The sequence below is a fragment of the Monodelphis domestica genome, chromosome 5 (genome assembly GCF_027887165.1).
Source record: "Monodelphis domestica isolate mMonDom1 chromosome 5, mMonDom1.pri, whole genome shotgun sequence".
Lineage (NCBI taxonomy): Eukaryota > Metazoa > Chordata > Mammalia > Didelphimorphia > Didelphidae > Monodelphis > Monodelphis domestica.
Window position 1 is genome coordinate 235,187,544 of NC_077231.1, and position 16,057 is coordinate 235,203,600.

Below are 16,057 nucleotides of genomic sequence, written 5' to 3' on the forward strand. Positions count from 1 at the left end.
AATAATTTACACTCTCTTAATTTTATGATAAATGAAGAGAAGGATACGGGAGATTAACTATTTGGATATCATCTAAAAAGCCTATGGAACTATGGTACTTCCTTCCCCCCCAAAAAAATCTCTATTTCAACTCTTATAACCAGACTAAGTCCTTAATCCCAAATCTATGCAGTTTGACTGGTGAACATGGCTCTATACTACTAGTTTTCAAAGACTGAATGAAAGATGGGCAATATTGTCTAGTAGAAAAATCAAGGGATCTGATTCAATAAGACTTGGGCTCAAATTCCAGCTCTGCTACTTGGTGACCTCTCTCGACTACAACAGGACTGTGGGAAAAGCCTGGGAAAAAATCAGAAGAATTGGAATCAAATCAAAGCTTAGTCTTGAAATACAAGTTCTTGACAAACCATTTCTCCTCCTGTGCTTCAGTTACCTAAAATACATAAAATGTAGGGACTGGATTAGATGGCCTTTATGGTCCCTTTTCGTCAGTCACTCATCTGCCAGGTACTGGACAAACTCTAGGCAAACAAAGAAAGACAGGAAAACTCTCCTTTCTCTTAAAGAAATTACATTTGAACAGGGAAATAAATAACTAGGTATGTTCAAGATATATTCGGACTAGGCAGAAGGCAATATCAGAAGATAGTAGCATAAGCAGAGGAGGGAGAAAGGAAAGGAGGAGTTGGGATTAAGCTGAGTCTTCATGGAAGCCAGGGCAGCTCAGAGACAAAGATGAAGAAAGTGATACTATTCCAGGCATGAAGGGCAGCCAGTGAAAATGTCCAGAATCAAGAAATGAAGTGTTATAGACAAGGATCAACGAGTCCAGTCAAAAAAGTCGGTGGCTGAGAGTGGAGACAAGCACATCTAGAAGAGATATTGTAAAAGCAAAAAAGACAAGATACGGCCTGAGTTTAGATATATGAATATGAATGAAGATTCCAGGATAACAACTAGGGTGCTTGCCTGGTTGAGAGGATATTAGTTCTCTTGGCACTAATAGGGAAATTCAGAAGAGGTAAGGATGTGGGGGAAAGAAGTATCTTGTTTGAGACGTGAGTTTGTAATACCTACAAGACTTCTAGTTCATGATGACTAAAAGGCAACTGATGGTGTGGGGTTGGAGCTCAAGAGAAAGAATAGGAATGAGAACATAAATCTGGCACTTATCTACATGGAGATGATAAATTCATTGAAGCTGATGAAATCACCAAGCAAGATAGTATAGCCTTAGAAGACAATTTGTGTTTAATGGGCATGACTTGAATGAAGAGCTTGATAACTAAGAAGTCTGAAAAGGAGCAATCAGGAGATTGTTAGAGAATCAAAAGAGAACAATGTCACAAAAACCTACAGAAGAAAGAGTACCTAGGAGGAGATGATGATCAACTCTGTTAAGGGCTAAAGAGAAATCAACAAGAACAAGGCTTAAGAAAAGGCCATTAGATTTGGTAATTAAGATATCACTGATATTCCAACTCTAAATGATTCTATGATTCTAAAAAAGGGGGTTGGTTAAATCACTGCTAAGGTCCTGCTTAGCTCTAGATACTAAAATGATGACTCTAAATGACTTCATTTTAATTGAGTGGAGAGAATTGCTGCTTTTATGTGTAGTTTGACTGAGTGTAAAAAAAAAAAAGTTGGAAGTGCAGACTGTGTTCTTTCCCCAACTCCTAGCATTGGGGATTTTCCCTTGCCTCAGGGTATCATCACATCTCCTGTGCCCTCAGCAAAAATGGCACTGGTGTTGTTTTCTTCTCTCTAAGGTTCCAAGAGATCCCACTGAAAGTTAAGATCTAAGAAAAGTTAAGAGAGCAAACTACATGTATTATTAAACTTAACAAGTGCTGTTTGGGTAGCTAAAGTATCCAGACTGCAATGTCAATTCAATGGGTTAGTTGCATCCACAAGAGAATGCAGCTTATATATATATGCTGCTTCTGATTTTTGCAATATTTCTTTGCACTCATTCTCACAAAATCCTTCTGCACTGCACCTTAGAGCACAATGTGTCAGCCCACTCTTCTCATCATTCTATAATTTTGGAGGGAAGGAAAAAGCTCTCATAAAATATTACTGAAAGCAAGAAAAGCTTGTTAATTGGTTCCAATATATTTACACTGGGCATACATGTTTACAAATTTGATAAGATCTTGTATGATGTCTGGTAGAAGATGGCAGTAAATGCTTCATGTCACGACATCAAAGTTACAAAGAGATGAAAGAGTATCTTTTTTATTTGCATCATAAACAAGATTTACATATTATGATATTCCAAGAATCTTTCATTTAAACAGGTGGAAAAACAGGGACTGAGACACATGTGTAAAACACACAGACTTACTTGTGGTTGGTGATTAAATTTTATATGGCTTTGATATAACCACGGCAATTAAGTGCTGTGATGAGTAAGGACTTGTTTAGCTCTTTATAGGGTACACATTGTTTACTAATCCCTGGTTTATGCGATAAATCCATCATCATCTGGGCACAGCTGCAAATAAAAAATTAAAAGGACAATTTTCATTCTGTGTAACAAATTTCGAACTTTTCATCTCCTTTTCTGAAGGTTTGCGAACTTGAAAGAGGCAACAGGGTGCGTTCCAACTTGTCGAGTGCCAGTGAGGATGCACAAGGCAGGTAACTGATGTTTTAAGTGGGAATTGCCTCACTGGCCAATCTCTGAAACCAATTGCCACCCCAACCCAGCTCAGATTCATGCCACTGATCTCCAACTGGTCCATGGGGATCAAGGCTATAGAGCACCACCATCCACCAACAAGCCCCTCAACTAAGCACAACTCTCACTGCTGTTAAGCAAACATCACTTGTTCTTCACCCTTGTGAAGAAGGACAAAAAGACAAATGGCTTTAATTAGAAATTAGTTGTGAGAAAATTGGGTGTCCTAATTATATCTAGAACCTTTTAGAGTCCTACTCAAGCTTATTTGATTTCTTAATCACTGAAACAGAAATGATACCCTGAAATTGGCTTGGCTTTCAAAATATAAATGCTGTCATTCATAGACATTATGAATCCTCCAAGAGAGGAGTGAAAGGCATCAGTTGCTCTATGGCGGCACATGCTTGTGCCTCCAAACGTTTTATGGAGCAATCTTTCCTACCAACAGCTCAAATGATGCCGTCTGGTCCTGATGCTGCAGCTACTTTGTTTTGGAGATATTCCTTGATATAATACATTAGGTGAAAGATACCATGCCCACAAATGTGCTCTGCTCTGCAATAGAGTAGGGCATGTTTCATAGCAGCATGGACTGGAGATAGATGTTTTTGTTGCTTTTAATGCATAAGTGAAATGTAATCTGAATATGTTTATATAGATTACATTAATTCTCCAGCCTGTGAACAGGTGGGCATCTCTCTCTCTCTGGAAAGCAGTAAGAACAAGATGAGTGAAGACTTCTCAGTTAGCCAGAATGTTCCATTTCATTCTGTTTCAATGTACTTTCCTAGAATATAAGCTCTCTGAGGTCAGGCATTGCCTGCATTTTGTCTTTGCTCTTTTGGTTCCCTGACCACGAGCATGGTACTTTGCCCTTGACAAGTGTTAATCAATCCTTATTGGATTGGAATCCTATGAACCAATAAGTATTCAATGAGTTTCTATTATATATTTGTGAATATAATATATTATTATAACATAATATATCTATTATATATCTGTGAATATAATAAGAATATATATATATTGCTAAGATTAATTCCCATCTCTCAAATGTACTCCTTTATATCTGCCTCTCAAAATCCTTGTTTTCTTATAAAATCACGTTTCTTCCATTTCTGACTCACTGCCCCATTTGTACTTGTTCTCCGTCCCCTCAAATTAGGAATTGAGATGTTACTAGATCTGTGATTTCATTGGTAATGAGAACTCCCAAAGGAAGGGTGCTCCAATGTAGGTTGGCATTTTCTCTGCAATTTATTAAAAAAAAAAAACCCAGAACAGAAACAAATACTCTTGGGCCCATTTCTCAGAATTAGAGAGGGAATAAGAAAAGGATAGTCCTTCCCCTATCACCAATTCAGTTCATAGAGTCTTCACTGTGGGTAAATGGGGACCTTCATCCTCTAGACAGAACAGACAAGAGTTACTGAAAAGAAAGCAGATCAGCTAAAAAAACTACTGACTCAGTCTTGCCAGTTTTAAAAATGCCAAGCTAGCACCCGTTTATGCAAGGATGTGAAGTCTTATAAACTGTAAAAATTATATTTAGTTTCTAGTAATAGGAATTATTATATTTTATGAGGTTTATTAAGATTATTAGAAATCAAGGATACAAAATAATAAACCACATGCCTAGGCCTGATTAGCCCATTCACGTCTTACTCACTACATCTTGCCATGTCCAAGTAGAGGAAGAGAAAGAGCTCTTGGGAGGCAGAGAGCCCGTTAAATACTAAATTGCGATCTCACCCAGGTGGGGACTCAGGTGAGATTTTAGGGAATTCTGGGAAGTACTGAGGACTTCTGGGGATTGAAGTCTGGGGTTCAAATCTCCATTTTACAATCTCCAGGGCAAACAATCCACATATACTCCATAGGTCCCTCAGGTCACATCCATGTTACACCAACTGGGCATGCCCAAACCAACTCAGGTTATAGATGCTTGGTTTATCTTACCATTTGTTCAACAGGAAATGGTCTATATTTTAATATATCTATGAATTGAAATGAGCCACATTTACCAATAATAAGGGTAAAAGATGCTATTGAGATTATTCCTAAAAGTTACAACTTTCAGCCTCAACCCAGAAGCTGGGTCAAGAATTTTGTATGTAAAATATTGCCAAAATGCCCTCTTGGTATTCCCCATTTAAAGGGAGGGGGGCTATATGCCTGAAGCTGAAGAAATCAGAAGAAAACAGAAGTAGAGGGGGGGGGTCTTCTCTCCAGCAGGAAATGAGACGTTTCTTTCCTTCTCTCTTCTCACGTCCATAAGTAATGGTGACACACCGCCATGTTTATCTCCTGCCAATTAAATTGCTCCCTGCTGCTTCTCCAGATGCTATGTCCGTGCATCACAATATGGCTGCCTGGGCATAGACACTACTTATTGAGGTACCGTCTACTTTCCTTTTCCTGATAATTCTTTTGGGAGAATGGGGCATAAGGGAATTCCTAAAATCCCATCTGTTCTACCAAAAAAGGTCAGAGGCATAGACACCCACAGTTCTTGTCCATCATACGTGCCAAATTCTGTGTCCCATACCTGCTTTTTCCACCCCCACCCCAGACCAAATTTATAGCATAGATGAGCCTCAGAAAATGGAATAGATTCTTAAGTTTGGACTGAGAGGATCAGAAAGAGAGGCATGTAGATATAAAAGAAATTGTTGAAGCTATCAGAGGCAGCTAGGTCCTTGACATTTAATCCTTTGAATAATGCCTTCTCCTAGACACGGTAAAGTGGAAGCTGCCATCTTGAACTCTGGACCAATTATGGCCAACAAATTCATCACCTACTCACTCCCTGCCTGGTGATGAATTTCTTTGTCTTTAACTAGGCTGGTTTTCAGAAACAAGATAATCTATTGCCAGGACAATTCAAGAAGCTTTTCTTGCGTAAGACCTGCCAAGGCTCATAAAAGCTTTCCAAAACCCTGGGTCACCACCACATCACAATGAGGTATTAGAGTAGGACCTTTGCAAATGAACAATTATTATTATTACAATAATATTATATCATGGTATCATATTTAATTAATTTAATAATTATAATCATCATAGAATAAAGTGCTAAATCAGCATCAGCATCAGCATCATCATAATGGTTCTAAGTCAACTGAGAATGATTTGGCCATCCACTAGACCGGTCTTTGATTCTTCCATTGAAAGGGATGTTAATACAAGCTTCTTCACAGAGCTAGGGGTTTCCCCATTAACCAACTCAAAACAGGAAACCGGATGTCATGAGTAGTGTTATCATAATCCACAATCCCTTGCAGGCATGTACATTGCCCTAAGGGAACCCATAGCCAGTGCAAGCCACAATCCTCTTCAGCAGCTGCTTTTTTGGCCAAAACTTGATAAAATGCAGGATGCAGCAAGTCTGTCAGGGTGAGGGATGCATTCCTATGCCCAGGTGGGCATTGCTCCAGTGTATTCTCCTGATAATAACAACACACTACATTGCTCTCTTTTATCTTTTGCACCAACTTCTGAAATAGTTAATGTTTTGGACCTCATGTATATGTATTTTGAAAAGGGAAACGAAGCACCATGAATAATTGTGGGTATAAGCAACCCATGGCTATTGAGAATGATAGTGCATTTTAGACCCCTCATGCTCTAAAATTACATGCTACTCATTTATAGTCATAGGCTTTTATTTTAGGACTGGAAGCAACCAGTGAAGACATTTGCAGTGCTTTAAACACACACACACACACACACACACACACACACACACACACACGTCTATTTGTATATACTAATGAAATCACTGTCAAAAATATTTTAACATTATCTAAAATCATGAATCTAGAGCTGAAAAGTACTTCAAGAGGATATTTACTTATTTTACAAATGAGGAAACTGAAAACCTAGAAAGTAAAATGGTTTTCCCAAGATTATACAGGTAATAGCATCTGTATGGAAAAGTCAGGTTTGAACTCAGATACTCTGTCATCAGCACCAATGCTTTCCCCATTGGTTGGAATAGCCTTTTTTTCTGACATTAGCATTACAGATTTGTGTTTTACTATCCTGTGTGTCTTATGCCCCTAGAACCTCTCAGTCCCAACTCCTTTTATTAAGATATTGGAGTTTGGAGGCTTTAAAGATCATCTAAGGAGGTAACTAGGTGGCTCAGTGGATTGAGAGTCAGGCCCAGGGATGGGAGGACCTAGGTTCAAATATGACCTCAGACACTTCCCAGCTATGTGACCCTGGGCAAGTCACTTAACCCCCATTGCCTAGCCCTTACCACTCTTCTGCCTTGGAACCAATACACAGTCTTGATTCTAAGATGAAAGGAGAGGGTTTTAAAAATAAATAAATAAATAAATAAATGAAATTAATTAATTAATTAAATGAATGAATGAATAAATGAATAAATGAATAAATAATAAATAAATGAATGAATGAATAGATAAATAAATAAATAAAAATTTAAAAAAATAAAGATCGTCTAAGCTAACTTTCTCATTCTGTCTAGTAGACCATTTTATGGAGGTATCCAGGATAAAGCAAGGAGACCAGTTTTGTTGGAAAAGAGAGTGTGTACTCCAGAGTGGTGCCTGCCATTACCTATATATAACTGGCTCAACAGACAGAAACACATGGGTACAAGTCCTGCCTCTGGGTGACCCTCGAAACAAGCCTTTACTTTTCTGAATTTTCAGGCCTCATATGGAAAATGAAGGGGCTGGTCTAGATGGTTTCTGTGGCCCATTCTAGCTCTACATCTATGATCCTATGAACCCCAGCATCCTGCTTCCTGCATCCCAGCAGAAGCCAAAGATGGCACAAAGCAGCCATTCAGACCTACAACTCATCTGGAAGGATCCCTGTAGAACCCATGAACATACCCTGGCTTGGAAATTCACCAATACACTTAGCTTATGAAGGTAAAGCAGCCTAATATGCTCTCTAGAATGCTGGTCTTGGAGGCTGATCAACTAAGTTGAGTCTTGGCTCAGCCATTGGCTATTTTTGTGACCTTGATTGAGTCATTGCCCTTCTCTGTAAACTTGTTTCCTAGCATGTTTAAAATGGGAATGGAGGAGTGGACTAGAGTATCTTTAAGGCCCTTTTTAATTTGAATAATCTGTGATTCTGAGTGGGATCAAATATAGAAACTCTTCACTCAAACCCTAATCCTGTGTTGGGTTTTGTTTTGGTTTTGGTTTTTTTTTTTTGTTGTTGTTGTTTTTTTTACTTCCAGGCATACAGTTTTTGCTGATTCTGTCTTTGACCTCACACTTTCAGTTTCCTGATTTCTTGGATTCTGCTGGGACTATATTAATAGTCTGATGTTGTTGGTTAGTCATTTGGTCATGCCCAACTCTTTGTGACCTATTTGGGGTTATTGGCAAAGATACTGGAGTGGTTTGCTATGTCCCTCTCTAATTCATTTTACAGATGTGAAAACTGAGGCAAACAGGGTCAAATGACTCGCCCAGGGTCACACAGCTAGTAAGTATCTGAGACCAGATTTAAACTCAAGTCCTCCTGAGTCGAGTCTAGGGCCATCACTCCATCCACTCTACCACCTAGCTTCCCTTTTATTAATAGGTAGGTTCACCCAATTTATAACTGTTGGTCCTTGCCTCTATTCTGGACCTTTTATTAGACTCTACTGGCTCCCCAAACTGGTCTTTATTATCTACATGTTCTCTATACTTCTCAATTTGGTGACACTGGCCTCTTGGCTATTCCCTAAATGGGCACTTCTCTTGGCTCTGAGCATTTTCTCTGGCTTCCTCTGTGTGCCTGGAATCCTCTTCATCCTCATCTTCACCTCCTGGCTTCCCTGGTTTCTTTCAAGACCCAAGTAAAACTCTATTTGAATTCTGGACCCTTCCCTTGCATGCTTATGTCTTATTTATCCTGGATACAACTTGTTTGCACATGCTTATTTGAATATTGTCTCCCTCATTAGATTGGGACCATTTATTAAGCACCTACTCTATATGGCAGGTACTGTACTATACTTTGAATCCCTAGTGCTTAGCACAAGGCCCTCCATATACAGTAGGTATTTAATAAATGTTTACTGACTCCTCCAGTTCCTATTGAGAGGAGATCCCCTTTAAATGTGATTTCTCCTAAGACGACTGAAGCTTCTTGAGGGTGAGGACCATCTTGGTTGTTTATGTATCCTTGGGGATTAGCACTGTGCCTGCCTAAAGTAAAGAGGCGCTTAATAAATGCTCTCTCTATAACAGACATGCCCATTTTTCCCAGTACCAGCCCATAATACTTCAGTTTCAACCTTTTAATGTCTCTGGATAAATGTCAGTATACAATTGATGTGATTAAGCCTTAAATTAACAAAATTTGAGATATTCTGAGCCAATTGTATCAGTATTTTATATAATTCCTGGATCATATTTCAGGAAAATTTTGACTGGAATTAGTCATTTAAATGTCATGGACCCAACTGAAGATTTAATTTTTGTTTTTTTTATCCTCAGTCCCAAACATTGTACCTGGCAGAGAGTCAGTGCTTAATAAATGTTTCTTGAATTGAAATCATCAAATAGGAAGGCTCGCAATTGGACATTAAATTGGGTAAGGCATTTAATTTTTAAATTTAACTTAATTTATTTTATTTTATTAATTAATATAATAAGGCAAATGGTTCTGCTTTGCAGAGGTCAACTTATTTTCACATCTTCAATGGCAATGACACAAGCTTAATTTTTGAACCCTTTGGTTACACCAAATCAGGGCAACGTGGCTATGACTGACCCAGTGAATACAGTTTAAGGGGCAAGGGTAGCACGTGTCAGAAAGAACTGAACTTAGCCCCTTGGGAGCAAAAGGAATTAGTTAAAATAAGCTGTCACCAGATCACAGTTGTGATGACCTCCTTCCCAGCTGAGACTCCATACCACTCCAACTCTTTGCCTTCTCCTCAGTACTGGCTTTGTACTGAAGAACATTTGCTTCCCCTGCCCCCCATTTTATCCTCTCAATTGAGGGCATGTTTAGCATTGCGTTCCCTGGGCCCCAAAATTTTCCAGGCATGGAACTTTCAGAAAGGGTCCCCTTGTACATTTTTTAAATGTAAACTCAACTCAGCATTGGTCAATGTTCTCCCCCTTTCATGGTATTTATTCCAATGCATAGGTGAAATGCAATGAGTACTGAATTGAGAATCAAAGGATGTGATTGCAAATCCCACCACTGGCAATTACTCTCTATCTGGTCTGAGGAAGATCAATTTGATAAAATGAGAGAGCTCCTTTCAGCTTTAAATCTAAGTTCCTATGACCTCAGAGGAATTCTATTCACACCAACTGTTTAAGAAAAATTCACCAATAATTCCCCACTTGTACTATAAATTATCTCTTAGCTTTGAGAAGTTGGCAGTTCATTCTGAAGTGCCCCCACACTTTTGAACAGTTTTTCTCGTACCCCGAATGCCCTTTCCCCATTCCATGCCACAGCATACATGGTATCAGGAAAAAAAATGAATGAATTGAAGCTACGGAAGTTATGTTTGAGTAAATATGGAAGGCTCAAGGAAGGTAGAGAATTTTCAATGACTTCTTACCTTGACCAGAATGTACTTCCCTTATTATTAATCTATAATATATATATATATATACATATATATATATATATAATATAAACCTCCAAATACCAAATTCTCTGCTGTCTAAGTGAATAGTGGTGAAACGGTCATAGAGGTTCAGGCCAGAGTGGCAGGATTTCCAGACTCCAACAGGTTCTAGTCAAATCCTTGCCTTTTTGGGGGGGGTCTAATCTGAATTCTTCACCCGTCTGCCCTGATGTTCACTGAAATCCAGCCCTTAGCATGGAAAATGCATACACTTCATCTCTTCAAATTGCCCATATAGGCTAAGCCCCTCAGCTCACCCATAAACTAAGAGGAAGATAAAGGAACTGACCGCTTAGCCATGTGGGTGATTGGCTTTTCCCCATGAACCTCACCTTCCAATTAGTCTCTTAGAGGACACAGGAGAACCCCCCCCCTCAGAAATGGGCTTCTGGGTTCTCAACACAACAGACTAAAGGATTACCAGATCTCTGTGGCCTTCACACTGTATGAAAGATTTGAGGAAGGGCTATATGCTATCTTAAAGTCATTATTTGGGTATTTTTTCTTTGTTCTTCTGTATGAATGTCTAACCAAAATTTTGTCTCACCCCCTGGCTTAAAATGGTGCCCCCCCCAATACAGCAGGTGGTTAGTAAATGTTTGCTAAATAAATATGAAATCATTAAGTCCAAAGAGCAGGCCAAGCAATTACACTTTTTATTGCATCAACTATGGTGAACCACCAATGAGACCAATTCCCATATTCTTTGAGGTCTCAGGGGGAAAATTCTCAAGAGGAAAAATTACTAAACAATTCCTACCCCTCAACCTAGCCGTGGAAATATTGGGCATGCATGCTAAGGAGGTCAAAGTCAGAAAGAAAGATCCAAAATATTCTTCGTAGCACTTTTTGTTGTAGCAAAAATTGAAAACACACTAGGAGCCCACGGTTTGGGAAATGATTAAACAAATTGTGGAATATCCCTTGAGAGCATGGGCTATTTCATTTTTGTCTTTATGTTTTCTAGCAACTAGAAAAGTGCCTGGCATATAGTCAGTTCATTAAAAATGCTTGCTGATTGATTGGGTGGTGGCTATGAAAGTGATTGACTAGTATCGTTAATTAGAATATGAGGTTAAGGGACTTGCCCAGGGTCACAGAGCCAGTATTGGTCATAGGAAGGACTTGAATAAGGATTCCAAAGAAGGTACTCTATGCATGATACTTACATTAAAGATAGTGATGCCAGAAAGTCAGCACAGTGAGAAGTAAATTGGTATGGCATGCTCTATGGAAGGATAATTTACAGTTACTCATCTCCAGAGTCCTGAATAGAATTCGAAATGTTGGTCCTTGATGAGGGTCTAGACAATGTACTTCCCAAGTTGCCCTTTAATCCTGGGTGGCTTCTGGCCAATATGAGGGGTGTGATAAGACTGGCAATTCTATTGTGGGCTTCAACAAGTAGCGAGATAGGCATTCCTAAATCCCTAAAGTTTTCAAAGCTCTATAACCAGTCTGAGACAGTAAAGCACAGCAGATGGAGAACCAGCCAGGGAAACTGAGGACCAAGTACCAACCCTGACACATCCAGGCTGTGTGGCTCTGAGAAGTCATCGAACCTCTCAGAGATCTAAGCATCTCTCTAAACCATAAACTGCAGAGAAAGTTACAAGCTGTATTGGTAGAGAGAATTCCTCACCTAGGAGTTCCTTGGGCCAATGAAATACCAAATCCAGTTCCTAGGTGAGACATGAACAAGAAGGCTCACTTAATTTTTAAATATTTATTTATTAAAGTTCTCAGGTATCTCCCTCCCTTCCTCTTTTCCTTCCTACACTAGAGAAGGCATTATTTGACTACATATATATGTGTTATATATATATATATATATATATATATATATATATATATATATATATATATAAAACTATGTCTTGCTTGTTTCTATTTTTCAGTTCTTTCCCTGGGGATGAACTCATGTAAGTTATTCTTCAAATAATATTTCTGTTTCTATATATAATGTTCTCTTGGTTCTGCTCATTTTGCTCTTCATAATTTCATGTAGGTTTTTCCATGTTTTTTAACTAAACCTGATCATCATTTCTTAGGGTACAGTAGGCCTGGCTCTTAATCCACTGAGCCACCCAGCTGCCCTGGAGAAAAGGGCTTCTTTAAGAGCTGCTGGGAGGCTCTGTGGATAAGAGTACCAGGCTTGGAGATAGGAGATCCTACACTCAAATCTGGTCTGAGATACTTCCTGACTGTGTGACCCTGGGCAAGTCACTTAGCCCCAACAGCTTAGCCTTTACTCTTCTTCTGCCTTAGTATTGGTTCTAAGACAGAAGGTAAAGATTTAAAAAAAAAATAAAAGAAAAAGATTTTTTTCTCCTTAGACAAATATGGCTGTTAGTCATCCAGAACAACCTGAAAAACACCCATCCGTGGGAGGATTACACTTGAAAGGGAGGAGTGACTAATAGTGCTCTTGCTTTTCATCGATTTGAAATCATTAAAGAAAGCCTTCAACAGTACCAAACCCATGATATTGCTAGGATTGCTCAAGAATAAGCCAAAACACTCTAATGAACACCGCATCCAGAAATAGGCATGTGGATGAAGAACTCGTGGCTCAGGGTTGGCTTTGTGGTAATTGGTGACTTCAATTTCCCCATATGCATACATTGAGTTGCTAAAAAAAAATGAATTAGGCTGGACAAACAGCCCAGCCCTACTCTTCCCAAAGAGGATATAAAATTCTAGAGAAGCGACATTTAGAGCTTGGGAGCTAGCCTAGAGAACATCTGCTTCAACCTTCTCACAGTACAGATGAAGATACTGAGCATCATCAAAATCAAGGATCTTACTCAAGATCATCTAGCTTGCCTAGTCTCCCAGTTGGGGCTGGAACCCAGACCACATGATTCTAAGTCTTTTTTCCCATTCTGCTAGATTGATGTGCTTCTACATTATTAAGATATTATTTGTCCAAGAAGATCCATTTTACCAGTTTGTATTTATTTCTTTTCATAGCAAAGGAAAACTACAGAAAAGGTCAGCTAATGGACATATAGACAAACCTAGTACACAGAACTCCAGGCACTGTGCTAGACACTGGGGATACTAAGACAAAAATGAATCAATCTCAACTCCCAAGAAGCTCATATTCTATGGGGAAGACAACTACATAGTGGTTTATTATTTTGATTTGTCTTTTAAATCCTTTGGTGTGAATATACCCATAGATATATATGTGTGTATGTGTGTGTGTGTGTGTATACATGTGTGTGTCTATTTGAAGTGCAGCTCAGGAAAGTTTATTCACTGTATCTCAATCACAGGGCACACGTACAAAGGTTTCAAACACAACCTCTGAAAAGACTCAAGGCTAAAACTAAAAAGAGGAGAAGTGGGAGAAGAGGAGAGGGGGAGGGTGTCTTATTATGCAACAATTTATCATCCCTGCCAAATGCTGATTTCTTGGAAGTTAAGAACAGCCAGCCAGCCAGCCAGCCAGCACACCTGTGTCCATTGGCATCATATTAAATAAACAACAAAAGAAGGAAGGAAGGAAGGAAGGAAGGAAGGAAGGAAGGAAGGAAGGAAGGAAGGAAGGAAGGAAGGAAGGAAGGAAGGAAGGGAGGAAGGGAGGGAGGGAGGGAGGGAGGGAGGGAGGGAGGAAGGGAGGAAGGGAGGGAGGAAGGAAGGAAGGAAGGAAGGAAGGAAGGAAGGAAGGAAGGAAGGAAGGAAGGAAGGAAGGAAGGAAGGAAGGAAGGAAGGAAGGAAGGAAGGAAGGAAGGGAGGGAGGGAGGAAGGGAGAAAGGGAGGAAGGGAGGAAGGGAGGGAGGGAGGAAGGGAGGGAGGGAGGAAGGAAGGAAGGAAGGAAGGGAGGAAGGGAGGGAGGGAGGGAGGCAGGAAGGCAGGAAGGCAGGAAGGCAGGAAGGAAGGAAGGAAGGAAGGAAGGAAGGAAGGAAGGAAGGAAGGAAGGAAGGAAGGAAGGAAGGAAGGAAAGAAGGAAGATTTAGATGAAAAATAGGGAAATAGTCAACTACGTATCACCAAAAAATTCATTTATGGGTTTAACAATAGTTTTTTCTATGAATTAATTGAATAATTTCATACATATAAGATATTCTTCCTAATACATTTACAAAGACATTAAAATTTATAATGGTATTTATGTAAAATTGGTTCATAATTATATTAATAACAAAAAGCAAGTATTATTATGTTGATAATATTAACAACTTTCCTGAGACCTGGTTTGGATCTGGATCTTAAATGATCCCTTAACCATAGAACTATATCTTAGACACCAATGTTTTTTGCAACTACTATGTAATTTCTCTTTTTAAGTCAACCTATTTAGTTCATTTATCATCTGCTGCCAGCATCAACATATAAATAAATTAATTTTAAAGCTTTAAAATGTATGTCTTCCTTTCAACAAAAATAGAAAACTACTTTAAATTATCTCATTATTAATTCAATTAAAGACCATAATATCACCTCAAAGTTTTAAGAGATTTGATGCTGACTAGCTTTGTATCTATAGGCAAGTCACTTATCTTCTTTGAACCTCAGTTTTCTCATCTTTAAAATAGGATAATGTTTTCATTACTTGTTTTATAAGTTTGTTCTGAGAAAAATGCTTTGTAAACCCTAAGGTAAGGTAGTTAGATGGCATAGTGGATAGAATGATGGGCCCGCAGTCAGGAAGCCTCATCTTCCTATGTTTAAATCGGGCCTCAGACACTTACAAGCTGTATGACCCTGAACATGTCACTTGATCCTATTTTCCTCAATTTCTCCTCTGTAAAATGAGCTGGAGAAAGAAATGACAAACTACTCTAATATATTTGCCAAATGGGGTCACAGAGTCAGACATGACTGAAATGATTGAACAACAAAACCCTAAAGGGTTATTGAAATTTGTGCTACTTTTACTGCCACCAACATTATCATTATAAAGTGAATCCCAGTACCAGATGGTTAATGGAGAAGGGTAGAGACATCATGTGGAATTCTTTAGTAACTGTGTTCAATTACAAAAAATATCCTATGTATCTGTATCTTCCTACCTGACATGAAAGTATATTTGGGAGGAGATGAATGTTTTGCATGTCCCAGGCAATGAAAACTTTAAGATGATGGTGGTGGTGAGTTGATGACAGAGGACTGAAAAACAAAGGATTGACACCTTGGACAGCCCTAGGGCCATCTTTGTCCTTTCTGGCCATAGCTTGATGGTATCTTACTTAATGTGTTAAGTAGATGTGTGCAGTGTTTGCATTAGTATAACACATTTTCCTAATTGCTCACATTCATTTGACCCACATACAAGGACAAATATTCTTTTTTTTTTTTTGGAGAGAAGAATTAGACAAAAAATTCAATGACTTGCCCAAGGTCATGCAACCAAATAGTAGAGTCAATATTAGATCTCATGACTCTTGTCACATAATTTAGTGTAGTTTCCATGGTTGTTGCCATACTGCCTAGTGTTCACTTTGGAGCAAATATCAAAGACATACCCTATTGAAACCAAACAGCAACTCATTAATGAAGTACTTTAAGGTTTACAGGTATTATTATCCAATGTTAGAAAGAAAACACAAAGATTTAGAGAGGATAAATGACTTCCTCTCAATCGATCACAGAGGTAATCATATGATAGAATAAGGATTCACACAAATCTCTTCCTTGACTCTCAGCTCTGTGATCTTTCCTTGTCTACACAACAGTGTCTTTCAAGAACAAACTCATCAATGGAATGATCTCACATGAGATCATAT